This window comes from Chenopodium album, chromosome 17 (assembly GCF_948465745.1).
Source record: "Chenopodium album chromosome 17, dcCheAlbu1.1, whole genome shotgun sequence".
Lineage (NCBI taxonomy): Eukaryota > Viridiplantae > Streptophyta > Magnoliopsida > Caryophyllales > Amaranthaceae > Chenopodium > Chenopodium album.
Genome location: NC_137850.1, coordinates 28,008,546 through 28,022,201, shown reverse-complemented (window position 1 = coordinate 28,022,201; position 13,656 = coordinate 28,008,546). Strand labels below are relative to the sequence as shown.

The following is a 13,656-nucleotide window of genomic DNA, read 5'->3' as shown; positions in this document are numbered from 1 at the left end:
TATATCTGTGTTTTTATTTTTAATAAATTGGTACATTAAACGCCGAAAAGTTGTTTATTTCCATCCTCGTCATTTTTGAACACCATCGTTCTTGGCACAGCTACAAGGCCTGCAACAAAGGTAAAAGAGTACGAGTTCGGCTCAGCAAGTCGTAAACAGTAAACACATACTAATCGCAATTAACAATTACCAAAGAAAATTGCGGTTTCTTAATGTAGCATATTTGATGTGGGAACTGCCCATTAATTTAAGTCATTAAGTTTATGGAAACAACGATTTTGGTGGGTTTAAAGGAAGAATTTTATCCTTTTCGTTATTTTTATCTTTTATGGTGATTTAATTTAGTGATAATAGAATAAACACAGATAAAAAAAAAAAAAAGTAATCCTCGTGGAAATCGACTTGTCGGGCCGTCGTAGCGGGACTTCTTTGGGAAAAAAAAAAAAAGGGGTTTGACGAATAGAAACAAGATAATGATTTTGGGTTATATCAGTATCATACAACATCCAAAATCTTGTGTTTTAAAAAAAAAAATCCTTATATCTTGATATACATAGTAATATATAAAGTGAAAGGTGGTTTTGGGTGATAAATTTTACTTTCCTAAAATACCCCTTTCATCTAAAAAAATTACCATCCTTATTTTTTATTTTTTTTAAAATGTAACTACCATCTTAGTTCAAAAAAAAAAAAAAACTTCCATCTTTTCTTTTTTTTTTTTTTAAATTTTTTTTAAGGGAAATCAAATTTTATTATTTAGCGTATATGAAATCATCAACAATTCTTAAACCTACTAATATTTTTTTATTAGAACAATTAAATAGATAATTTTGTGGAAAAAAAAAAAGAATCGAGTTTGATATGGAGTAGATTACTTATATTGCACACGCACACATTGTGTGCGTCTCTTAGCTTGTACGGATTAATAGCAATTGTTGCAAACTTGAAACTATTAAAATAACGGAAGAATTAATAGCCAATTGCCTAATATAGCCAACAAACAAAGTAGTTTTGAATATGAAGATACGTCAATGTTTATATTCACATTAATATTATAATTTCTGTCAAAAAAAAAAAATTATAATTATCAAAACTAGAGTAACAAAGTACTCCCTCCGTTTTTAAAGTACTTGCTCCACTTTTTTTTGCGGCTGTTTTTAAATAGTTGCTCCATTTTCTTATTTGTCCGTATATTAAAAAATCAGAAGACTGTTCAATGGCTACAATAAAATTGTAGCTATTGTAATTAGTTTTAATCTTGACCCTTTATTTTTAATGAGCAATCTTGTCCATCCATTTACTTGACTTAAATATTTAATAAGAAATAAAAAAAAATCTAGAATTTGATTAAAAAAAACAGTTTTCGATCAGTTTTTAAAACAAAAAACTGAACTTTGCCATTGACGCCTATACCTGCAATTTCTAAGTTCAAAGGATTCTCCAATATCCTTTAAAAACAACATTTGATTTTATTTTATCAACAATAAACCTACTCAATAGTACTACTCTAGTCTCTACAGCATTACAAAATCCATAATATTTCCATTGAATTTATTAAAGAAATAATCATCCTCTATCTATGTTAATCTTTAAAGGGAACTCCCTTTTTTGGTTGGGAATTTTTGCTTTGCCAAAATTACCCTTCTAATAAAAGTACAAATAAAAAAAAATTTATAAAAAAATAAAAGAAAACTGCTACAAACTAACTTTACATTCAAATACATTTCTAATTTTCTATTAACTATTTTTTAAAAAAAATTAGTTTACCCTACGTACAAAAACTGTTTTTAGTTTTTTGGAATACAAATAACTACTGTATCGTTTTTTCAATATATATATATAGATTCAATCAATCTACAAATTATATTTTTAAATATAAATTCTTAAAAAAAAAATCATAGTAGTATTTTTTAGGAACAAATCAATCTATCTATATCTTATCTTTTAGCCATGGACAGTTTTTAAAATTAGGAACAAAATCTACATTTTTTCTTTTTTGACGAGAGGAACAAAATCTGCTTACTATTGAAAAAAAAATCAATCTTAGTTGTTCATCCTTACTAATTTTTTTTTTCCTCTTCAATCTCTCCATAAATTATTTTCATCAATTCTATGTATCTATAATTTTTCTTTAAGTTCCTCTTTAAACAAATAGGTATTATTTTGTCTAATTATGAAAGTTAAGTGCCATGCCTTCCGTAAGTAAAAATCATCGGCTCTATCAAGTAGTCATCTATTTTTTGAGTTTAATTTAATTGTTTTCATGAGATTGATTATCATAATATTGGTTGAATATGTAGGGATTTCTTATATATTGTTTGACGGTTACATCATCAATTCTACTATGTTGGAAGATTACTGATTCATGAAAGTTCATTTTTTGCAAAAAGACTTGCGTGGACCTGGTCCACAATAATATTATTGTGGACCCGAGATTTATATACACGCAACTGACATTATATTAAACATAGTGACCCTTATATTTAACATAGTAACCTTATTTTTAACATAGTAACCTTTATTAAAACTTGTATAACGTTTAATATTATTGTGAACTTGAATACGACGTTATGACTCTAATTTTAACATAGTGATCTTTTTTATTCATATTGACCAGTATATAAAATATTTCATTAAAAAATTAACCTCTTATAGCCTATATAGTACTAAAATGAATTTTATTTCAACATAGTGACCTTATTTTTATTATAGTGACTTTTTTTTTTAATTAATAAAACAACTATAATTTCTCTAATATTAGTGGTCCACAATAAATTAGTGTGAACCAAGTTCATTTAAGAATTTGTGCATTTTTTGATGATTGGCATTATCTTCTTAAAGGTAAATCATCTACTGCAATTCTTGGTTAATTTACATTTTTTCTTGGTTGAATTGGGTTTGTTGTCCCTTTTTAATTTCATTTAATTTAATTTAATTTTTTAATTTTTTATTTTTTTTGCATTACTCTTATGAAAGTAGACCACATATTCCACTATATAATATGTTACATTTGAGCGAGGTCTTTAGGGTCACTTTTAACATTTTTTATTTCCATATTTTGTTAATAATTTAAAGTTGTAGACAAATCAAGTTCATCAAATATGTAGTTACGATAGTTGTAAAATTGAGTTGTTATAGATAGATTTTAGGATAAAGTCTAATGATGTAAGGGTTTTTTTTTTTTTTGGGCAGATTAATATAGAACCAAGTTCATCAGATATGTATGCTACGATAATTGTAAAATTGATTTGTTATAGATAGATTTTAGGATAAAGTCTAATGATGTAAGGTTTTTTCTTTTTTTTTTTTTTTTTTTTTTTTTTTTTTTGGGCAGATTAATATAGAACCAAGTTCATCAGATATGTATGCTACGATAGTTGTAAAATTGAGTTGTTATAGATAGATTTTAGGATAAAGTCTAATAATGTAAGTTTTTTTTTTGTGCAAATTAATGTAGTTTTTGCTAATAGTAATTTGTATTGTATAAGATTCAAAAATATCATAAATTATTAAATTATTTTAGTTTTAGGCAATTTAATTCAATTAATATAGTATTTATTATATGAAACGAGAAGCTAAGTATCTTTCTTTGTTATAGTGAATGGGTAAAGAAGTAATTTTTTTCATATTTATAGTGTGGTCATTTGGGTAGTGAGACAATTTTTTTTTTCCTTGCTATATAGTGACTTATGAGTCAAAGAGAGAAAATTAATGTATGAGTAAAAAAAAAGGTATTGGAACAATGTCATTTATGCATGTCAAGTAATATATAAACCTTTAAATTAAAAAAAAAAAAGTATAGACATTTTTATAAGAAAAATGTGTCAAGTAAACAGAAAGCAAAAGGAATCGTGCACGCATTGCGTGCGCCTCTAAGCTTGTGATACATAAAACAAACCAGAAAAAAGGGAGAAGAAGATGAAGATTATAAAATGTGAGATTTGTCTCTAATTTCAAGAAACCAATTATTTGACATCAAAAGTAAAAAATTAAAAATCCTCCAATAAGATTAAAATCGTCCAATAAGATAAAATACATAGGTTTAATCATGAGACCAGATTTTCCAATATTAAAAATAGTTGAAATCTTTTTCGGTAGATTTTTATTTGAAATCTATTTGATTGTAATTTTTGTTGGATACAATGTATAAATTTTGATTAAATGATCTATATGGATTTTTGTTTTTGAAAAACTAACTTTTTATTATGTTTAAGTCAACTAAATAGATGAATAAGATGAATTTTATTAATTGGAAGGCTAAGATTTATCCAATTATAATGACTACAATTTCATTATAACCATTTGGAAATTGTCCTAAAATACCCCCCTACAAGTATTTATACGCAAGGAGTAGTAAAAAGCCAGTATTAGAAATATCTGAACTCTAAGATCGAATCAAATAATCACAGCACAAGCCAAGTTCACAAATTTAATTACCAACAAACAACAATAATTTCCTAAAATAAGTTGTGCTATTTTTTTTGGAACTAATTAATAAACTGTACTAAATAGATATCCTAAACATGCTTGAACAACAGACAACAGCTAAATATCCCGATTAAAACTTGATTAGCTCCAAAGACCTTTCCTTCCCCAAGTAAGAGAAGGCCTCAGCATTTCACCCCCTTGGCTAAGCAAAGACAACCATCTTCCTTTGATCGATTCGCGACGACGGTAATCACATCTCCTTCCTCTAGCCCAAACTCTCTTCTCAAAGTATTCAAGCTTGGTTTAGCCCCATTCAACACATACCTATATCGGCATTGATCTGGATAATCCCATCGAGTCAGAAACATGTTATGCGACTTTACCGAGTTACACCCTCTAACCTTCACCGGTATCTTGCACTTTCTATCATATTCATCCACCTTTTGAAGGAACCTCTCTTCTTTGTTACTCAAGAACTTGTTACAACATTTCGATTTTGGGATTGATAGACGTGCCTGGTGAGGGTTCACGTCGGAATTCTCGAGCTTTTTAACAATCACTACCATTACATCATCGTCAATATTAGTAGTTGTAGCACGATAATATTGCGGATTAATAGCAGCATTATCATACTCCAACTTCAAAGATGGTAGCCTTTTTAGTTTCTTTATACCCTTCGAATAATAATCAACCGATGACTTCTTCCTCTTCTTCTTGTTCTTGTAATTGTTACTACTGTCGTTGTCTTTCTTTTTAATGTGCTCCTTCTCTTCGTCTTGCATTACTCGATAAGAAAGGCGTTTCTTAGAAGGTTGAGAATTCTGGTTCATGGTTAAACAAGAGGGAGTGTTATACTTCATATATCCAAATAACGGAAGATTACATGCAATGGCAAGTTTGCAAATGCCAAAGATCGTAGTGTTACTTTGCGATCCCAGGGAAATATACTCCATATTCAAAGGAAGAAATAGACTGGAATTCGGAAATTCAAGTATCAAAGAGAAAGGAGGAGAAAAAACTAATTGAAATTGAGACTGAAAAAATTAAGTAAAGCTTGAAAATAATGAAAATTGGCAATGAAAGTGCATCTTATATAAGAAGAGAAGAGTCGGTGTTATAGTTTCCTAATCTAAGTCGATCTCCAACAAATTGTATATTATTTTACTTGCGGCCAAATTTTACAACTTCCTCTAAATTTTATCTTTTTTATTTTTTATTTTATCAAATTCGATCTTTTGTTAGATTTTATTTTGTCTAAGATATGCAATTCAGTAGAAGAAGTAGGCACTAGGCACTACTAATTACCAGCTCACCCGTTAATTAATACCAATTCTTAAAAAAAATTAATAATTGAAAATAAAAAAGGAGTAATACACGAGTTAAGATTATAGTTGGGGTCCAACTTTTTGGAAAATATTGTTTTTGGAGTCTAACTTTTTTCTACTCAGTGTTTGGGGTGTAGAATAGTTTTTCCGGTGAGATTTAGTTAATTGTGTGCAAAAAAGTTAGATCCTTAGTTAAAAAACTTGGACCCTTCTAGTTAACCAATAAAGTTTTTTTTTTTCTTTTCTTTCTTTTTTCAAAAAAATAAAACAACCAATTAGAAAAATTGAAAAACTTGGACCCTTCTCGTATTTTTTTTTTAGTTATAGTGATATCATGGGCTTTTTGTGAGAAACTACCTAATAAAACCCATATTTAAACTACCTAATAATAAAAAAAAATTGTAGTAAACAACTTAATAAAGGTAAAATGTTGTAAGAAACTACCTAAGAAAAGGTAAAATGTTGTAAAATACTACTTACACCGAATTTCCACCGATGATCGACCTCAAAACACTTCCAAAACCACCGCTTTCATTCCCAAAACTAACACAACTTGTTTGAAATCGTCTACACCACATCTAAACCACCTTTCAACCCCAAAACCACCACCTCGAACCCTAAAAGCACTATCCCAAAGCACTAATCTACCCTCACCAACTCGGAATATCCTCCAACCACCCCGAAAATAACTTTGCCACCTTGAAAACCAACCCTCACGGTGGTTTCGGCGGTTTTCTAAGGTGGATCAACATGCTAAAATTAAGTCAACGGTGGAATTACAACATTTTATCTTTTATTAGGTAGTTTTTCACAAATTTTAGGCTTTATTAGGTAGTTTCTCACAAATTTTAGGCTTTATTAGGTAGTTTCTCACAAAATGTCCTTTCCTATATGATACTTTTTATTATTGATAACAATTTAACTTTTTTTTTTATTTATTTATTTTTTTTAAAATTTTTTTAATAGTGTAAGCAAAATACATAATTAGCTAATTTGTTCATTAATAATAATTCATGTTTCATTTCAATAAATATGTAATAAGAAGGGAATCAATAAATTTTGTTATATTTTACAATTTTTAAGACAATTTTTCACTAATTAAAAGTGTAAAATTGATAATAATACTAACAATTAAATTAATAGTAAAATCTTTTAATATAAGTAAGATTTGAAACAATTTAATAAAATATGAATCTTATTTATTAAACTTAAATTCAAATAAAAAAATATTATGCATAATTCACATATCGTATTAGGGCCTGTTCACATTTATTGAGCTGAACTGAATTGAACTGAGCTGAACTGAATATTTTATGAGAGAAGGAAATTAGGAGGTGAACTGAACTGAACTGAATTGAATTGAATTGAACTGAACTGAACTGATTGGAGTTAAACTGAACTAAACTGAACTGAAATTAAGCTGAAGTGAATAGGCCCTTATTGTGAAATTTTTTTTTGTAGATTTTATCGCACCCTTATTTTAGAGAATTCAGATACAACAAAAAATTTAAAATTATTTTGTTAATAATTATGATATTAATTTTTTTTGATGAAAAATATTTATTTTCATAAATTACTAAGTCTTACGAAGTATTACTAAATTATTTTATTGTTTGAAATAAATCAGATAATTTTTGTCACCCGTAAAATAAAAGAAGTGTTTTTGTCAAATTTAATTTTTTTTTTTTAAAAGCATCTAAATTATTCATAGTAATTTAGAGAACCAAATTAATTTGAAAAGTGGTATATGTATTCCACATTGTATTAACTTTTATTATTAATTTGGAATCTTTGTATAAAATTTATTAGTTATTTCTATAATTAAATTAAATGCATTAAGGGTATAACTTTATTAGATAAGGGGTCTAACTTTTTTACAAGAGTCTAACTTTTTTATCTAAGGTTAACGGTGAGATAAACTAAGGTTAACTCACCAGAATTTCTAACCTAGACCCCAAAAACAAAGTAAAAAAAAGTTGGACCCCAAATACAATATTTATCAAAAAGTTGGACCTTATTTATTATCTTAACTTAGTAATATACTCACTTCTCTCAAATTATTGTCTTGTAAGGTTTGGGCATCCATATGTGGAAAAATATAATTTTTTTAATTTCTATTTTGCATGTTGTTAACGCTAAATTTTGTGGAATAAATCTTAATTATCATTATTATGTACAAAATATAACATAGAAATTGTTTATTTTAGAAAACACTATTTAGATTTAGACAATTATAACAAGATCTCACATTATTATGGTTGTTCTTATGTATAAATCACCAACAATGGTCATCAAGTCAAACTATGACACTTAAATTCCCAAAAAAATAAAAATAAAGGTAGTGTGGAGGCCTAATCACATAATTAAGGTTGGATGAGACGAGTGATGAGGTGTATGTTTCGGTTTAGTTACTATAACAAACGCTACCTCCGGTTTTTTTTTTCCTTCTTCTTTTAATGTATAACAAAGAAATATTTTATATATATCTAATAAATAATACCCTTTTATTGCACAAAATCAGAAATAAAATAGAGGTAGTATGCTAGTATCCAAACAAATTTTTTTACATGACTATTATAAAGGACATATAAGGAAGAATAAGTAAATAAAGAAGGGTGTGTTTGACATTATATTGTTTGATAACAATAATTCTATGCTTAATTACATAGTATTCCTTCCGTATTACTTGCTCCATTTTTTCATGTATGGCGCAACTTTTAAAGAAACAATAAAAAGTAGGAAATTTCGCAAAATATCACCACAAAAAAGCCACGATTTTGATTATAGCACCACAAAAATAAAAACTTTTATTATAACACCACATAAAAAACCGAAAATTTGATTTCACCACCACATAACGGATTGTTGGATGAAATTCGTTAGTAGGGCCCTAGAAGACACTTGTCAAGTGTCTATTAGTTTAAATGAATAAATTAATAAAAAGAAAGAAAAAAAAACTTACCCCTAACCCAGCCAGCCCCACCACCGACACCACCTGCCCTAGCCGCCGCTGGAACCTCTTGCCCCCACTAAAACCGGCGGACCAGTCCAACTTGCACCCTATAACCGCCGACTCCACTGCTTTTCCCCTTCCCCATCCCCGAAAACCACCCCAAACCACCGTAAACCAACTTGACCACCGCACAAACCCCCCTTTCCTCTACCCTTGAAACGGCCAAATCGGCCATGAAAATTGACCATTCTGGGTTTCCATGGTCGATTTCGCCCGTTTGAGGGTGAAGGGTTCCCATGGTCCCTTTTTTTGGTCAGTTTCCCAATCGATTTCGGTGGTGTTCGATCGTTGTTTTTAGCTTCCATGGGTTTTAGCGTCGGTTTTGCGGTGGTGGCTTGGGCTGGGGTGTTTCAGGGTCGGCTCGGGTGCTGGTGATAGGCTGGAGATGCCGGTGGTGGGTATGGGATCTGGATTGGGGTCGCCGGCGGTGGGTGTTAGTATTGCCGGTTGTGGTGGTTGGGTTGGGTTAAGGGTTTTTTTAAATTTTTTTTTATTATTATTTTATTCATTTAAACCAGTAGACAATTGACATGTGTCTTCAAGGGCCCCACTAACGGATTCTTGGATGGAATCCGTTAAGTGGTGGTGAAATCAAATTTTTGGTTTTTTTTTTTTTCAGTGTTATAATAAAAGTTATTTTTTTTGTGGTGTTATTATCAAAATCGTGTCTTTTTTGTGGTGTTATTTTGCAAAATTTCCTAAAAAGTACTCCCTCTATTTTTAAATACCTACTCCAATTCTATCTTTTGCACTATTTACTTGTCCTACTTTGACTAATGTTTGTGATTTATACATAAGAAAAAATATATTCTTGTGTGTACTTGTTAGCTAGAATCGTTTCAATGAATAGATTATTAATTTCAATTATTAAAATTTATGCTTATTGAAAATCATATATATTACTGATAAAAGATTAACATTAACATACGTGCCCAGGAGAAAATGGAGGAAGAATTTAAAACAGAGGAAGTAATAAAATATGAAGGAAGTCGGGTTGGTGGAAGAGTAAAGTATGATAGTTGTGAGGAGAGAGAATTTGAAAATATTAAAGTATGATAGTTGTGTGTCCACTAGAATAGATTAAATTAATACTCCCTCCATTTTAAAATACTTGCTCCATTTCTCCATGCGCGGAGTTTTAGATGAAATTAGAGAAAGTAATACTCCCTCCGTCCTTTTATTAGAGTCCACTATTCCTTTTTGGGCAAATCAAAATTAAAGTCCCATTGTTAGAATCTTTCCCTTTTTAGTAAGTGGCTTTTTTTTTTTTTTTTTTTTAACAATTTAAACCTCATTCTCCTAATTTAATCCCCAAATTGTCCTCGATTTTTACTAATTTTTTGTGTCAAATATTTTTGGCATTTATTAATCCACCAACATATGTTTCTTCTTTCTTCTAGGTACTTCTTCTTCTTTTTGGTATTTATTAACCTCTTTTTTATTTTTCTCTCACTTGTTATTTAATGCACTTAATGTACTTTGGTACTTCCAATCACATAGTTTAATAAATCTACAAAAACCTTAATTTCGGTGAAAAATGAGAAATGGAACTCTAATAAAAAGATGGAGGGAGTAAAATATGGAGGTAGTGGGGTAGGTGAAAGAATTAAAATTGTAAAAAACAAAAGTAGGTGAGAGAAATCAGAGAATTGGATGACATAGAATATGAAGTTAATAAAATATGATTTATGTTGGGTCCACTAGTTGAGAAAAATGAATTAAATACTGTAAAAGCGTTCCAAATAAGGAAATGGAGCAAGTATTTAAAAACGGCCGGAAATAGAAAGTAGAACAAGTATTTAAAAACGGAGAGGGTTAAATATTCTAGAAGATTTCTAAAAAAAGGGAAATGGAACAAGTAATAAAATACGACAGCAAAAGAAAAGTGTACGGACGTAGTAACTAATAAAATAAGGAGGGAGTGTAGTTTATTGTTCGGATATCATATTATTTTAGTGTTTATTTTATTAATCAAACTTCTCTCTTATCTTATTGTACTACATATTTATATCTATCCCTACCCTATAGAAGCCGGGGATCACAAATAAGAGATTCAGCTGAAATGAGGGATTGCTTATGAACAGTGCACGGGCGAATTTGCCCCTGTATTTTGTTCTTGAAAATCCTTATCTACAGTGGCGTGACTATATTACCCTCCATACTTTTCAGTCTCTCTCCTCATTTTTCTTTTTCCCTAATTTACTCTCAGCCTCTCAATCCCGTTCTCTCTCTTCCTACTCTCTTTCTCTTTCCTCCTCTATTTTCCTTCCAGTTTTCCATTGAAGCTTACTCCGATTTTTCCATTGAAGCGTGCTCTGACCTTTCTATCCACCATTGAAGCTAAGGTAAGATGGATTGATTGTGAATTTTTGTATTTCACATTAATTTCTTCCCCTTTTTCTATGATCTGGAATTGATTTATTTTTAGTTGTAGGGTTTTAAATTTCTTTTGGTTTATTTGGGAATTTTTATGGGTTTAATGATTATTATAGTTGGGTTGAATTTGAATTATACTTTTGCAATTGATTTAATTTATGATGATGATGATGATGGGTTTTCGATTATTGGAAGTGGGGTTGAGAATTCGTATCAATTTCATGGGGATTACTCTCCTCCGACGCCGCCACCTCCGGTGCTTCCGCCGTTACCGCCTTCGGCGTCGTGTGAAGGTGATCTTAGGGGTTTTGGATCGCTTGAGAGTGTTTGTAAGCTTAATTCTAGCATTATAATATTAATTTCTACTTGAGCTTTGTCATTCATTTTGAGTTTATTATACATTTTAGGGGTTGAGAGTGTTGCTCGTAAAACTGGTGCATTTGCCACTTCAGCTGAATAGAGTAAGTATACAATATCTGATTAATTCATGCTGCTCATTTAATATTAGAGACAGTTATTGATAGGGATAGAGTCGTCCTTCAGTTTTCAATGGGTTGCTAATTCGCAAGACCCGCATTTCTTGCCGTTCCTACAATTGGTCTTCAGGTAGCCTTCCCTCATTTGTTTGATTTTAGATCAGTATAATTTTTTTTGTCAGATGAGCACAAGTCTAGGATTTTCAACAAGTTAGGTGAAATAGATAAGGTGAGTATGCATAGTACATAGTTTTTTGTTGCTGGAATGGCTGGGTTTCATGTCATATATAAATATATTCTCAGGCCTTTTTTGTGGGACTCTCATTCAAATTGCTAGAATGCCTTCCTAACTTCTGCTTCTTGCTCAAAGTAACTGTATACATTTCTCCTGTATCTGAATGTAGTAGGATCCCTTTTTCTGCTCCTTTCTTGCTACTGGTTTTAACATTTTATTACATTGTAGAATGTAACTTAGCGGTCAACAATAGAAATTGGAGGCAATATTGTCCAAATTAAATTATAAAAATTGATTTCAGATTTTATTTTTCATAAAATATCTCTTTAATTAATCAATAATCAGATGAAAAAATTAATTAATGACAAGCAGTAGTGACTGATTGTATTGCTGATTTGATGAAACATTATCATATATTAGTTGTAATACGACAGTAATTCAGCATGATAATTTATTATTTTATTTCACTTTATTTTGATTGTTTAATTACCTTGTGCTTTATGACATTATGGTAAACCTTAATCTGGTATGTTTTGTAGTGTCTTGTTGATGGAGCAAACAAGTATTTGTAGTTGCTAGATGTTGCAGGTAACATCATGCGCACCTTCTGTAACATGGCTCAAGATTTCTCCAATTAGACCTGTTAGATGCAAAGTATACAATAAACTTTCTGATGTATGAAATGAAAGTCAAATGAAATTTTTTGAGACATTGTGATAGAAAGATTTTCGCAATCCTTCCTCTTGGTTTAATCTATTACTCATCAGTTTAGTCAATTTAAGGTTAGTATATTGAGTAGAATATTTTTGGGTCATAGAGTTTTTTTCGATTTGATGCAATTGAGCTGTAGACTGTCAAATTTTACTCTAAATTATCTTAAATTTCCTCAGATATTGTTGGGTTCGCAAGCTCAAATCTACTATAATCCTATAGAAGAAACCAAATCTATAAGAGCTGAAGCAATGACGCTGATTTATGCCACTTCTCTATACGATACGTTTAAGCAGGTCATTTGAGTTCTCAATAGCATATATACGTATAGATTTCATCATTGGCTCAGTACTACTTTTTTATTTATTTGAACAGTGAACATCGAATAACATTGTTGTTTAAACTTTGCCATGGGTTATAGTCATCAAGGGGCACTAACAGCGGTGTTCACATTGTGTAGTTTTAGTTGTGGTTTTTGCCACAATCAAGGTTTCAGGTTGAGTATGCTATTGAGGCTATCAAGGTATGCTATTCATTTTTACAGCTTCCGTGCTATGTGTGATATTTTATTTTACTTACTTTTTGTGTGTGTGTATGTGTTGGGGTGGGGTGGGGGGGTTGTGGGGGTGGGGGGTTTAGAGGATTTTTATAGCTAACTTGGAAACTCCATTGTCTTCCAAAAGTCAGCTGGGTTCTACTGCGGTTGGGATAAAGACCAAGGTGTGTGCTTGCTGTGGAAAAACGTATCACATCTCCATTGCTGGTATCTATTCCATCTAAAATTAGCACCTCTTCCTTTTCTAGCTGTCAGAATTTATACAAAAATGGTCAACTTAAGTTTTATCACTCTTTTCCTCCATTTTACATTTTTCTAGGCATAGCTGACATCGCAAGAATGGAGCAGCACCATGTGAGAAACACTATATCTCATTTAGAGGAATCAGGTGCAACAGCAATGGCATCACTGGCTCAAATTAAACCTCAGAAGCAAGTTTATGACTTCCCTTCTCTTCCTCTTACTGCAATGTTTAAGGGTGTAGCTAAAATGGTTGAGAGCCATCCTAAGTGTTATGAAGGCAACCCTGACTGCGA

At 30.5% G+C, this 13,656-nt stretch overlaps 1 long non-coding RNA gene across 2 annotated transcripts; it reads left to right on the top strand.

The window, feature by feature from the left end:
• The first annotated feature begins 11,022 nt into the window (after positions 1-11,022).
• LOC145587738 (uncharacterized) lies at positions 11,023-13,281 on the top strand. 2 transcript variants are annotated; one of them, XR_014101409.1, is made up of 5 exons: positions 11,023-11,603; positions 11,801-11,847; positions 12,393-12,860; positions 13,025-13,087; positions 13,248-13,281. It is a non-coding gene; the product is annotated as an uncharacterized LOC145587738 (long non-coding RNA). The 2 variants fall into 2 exon arrangements; XR_014101408.1 differs by lacking the exons at positions 13,025-13,087; positions 13,248-13,281 and having other exon boundaries at positions 11,025-11,603; positions 12,393-12,996.
• Positions 13,282-13,656: the final 375 nt, after the last annotated feature.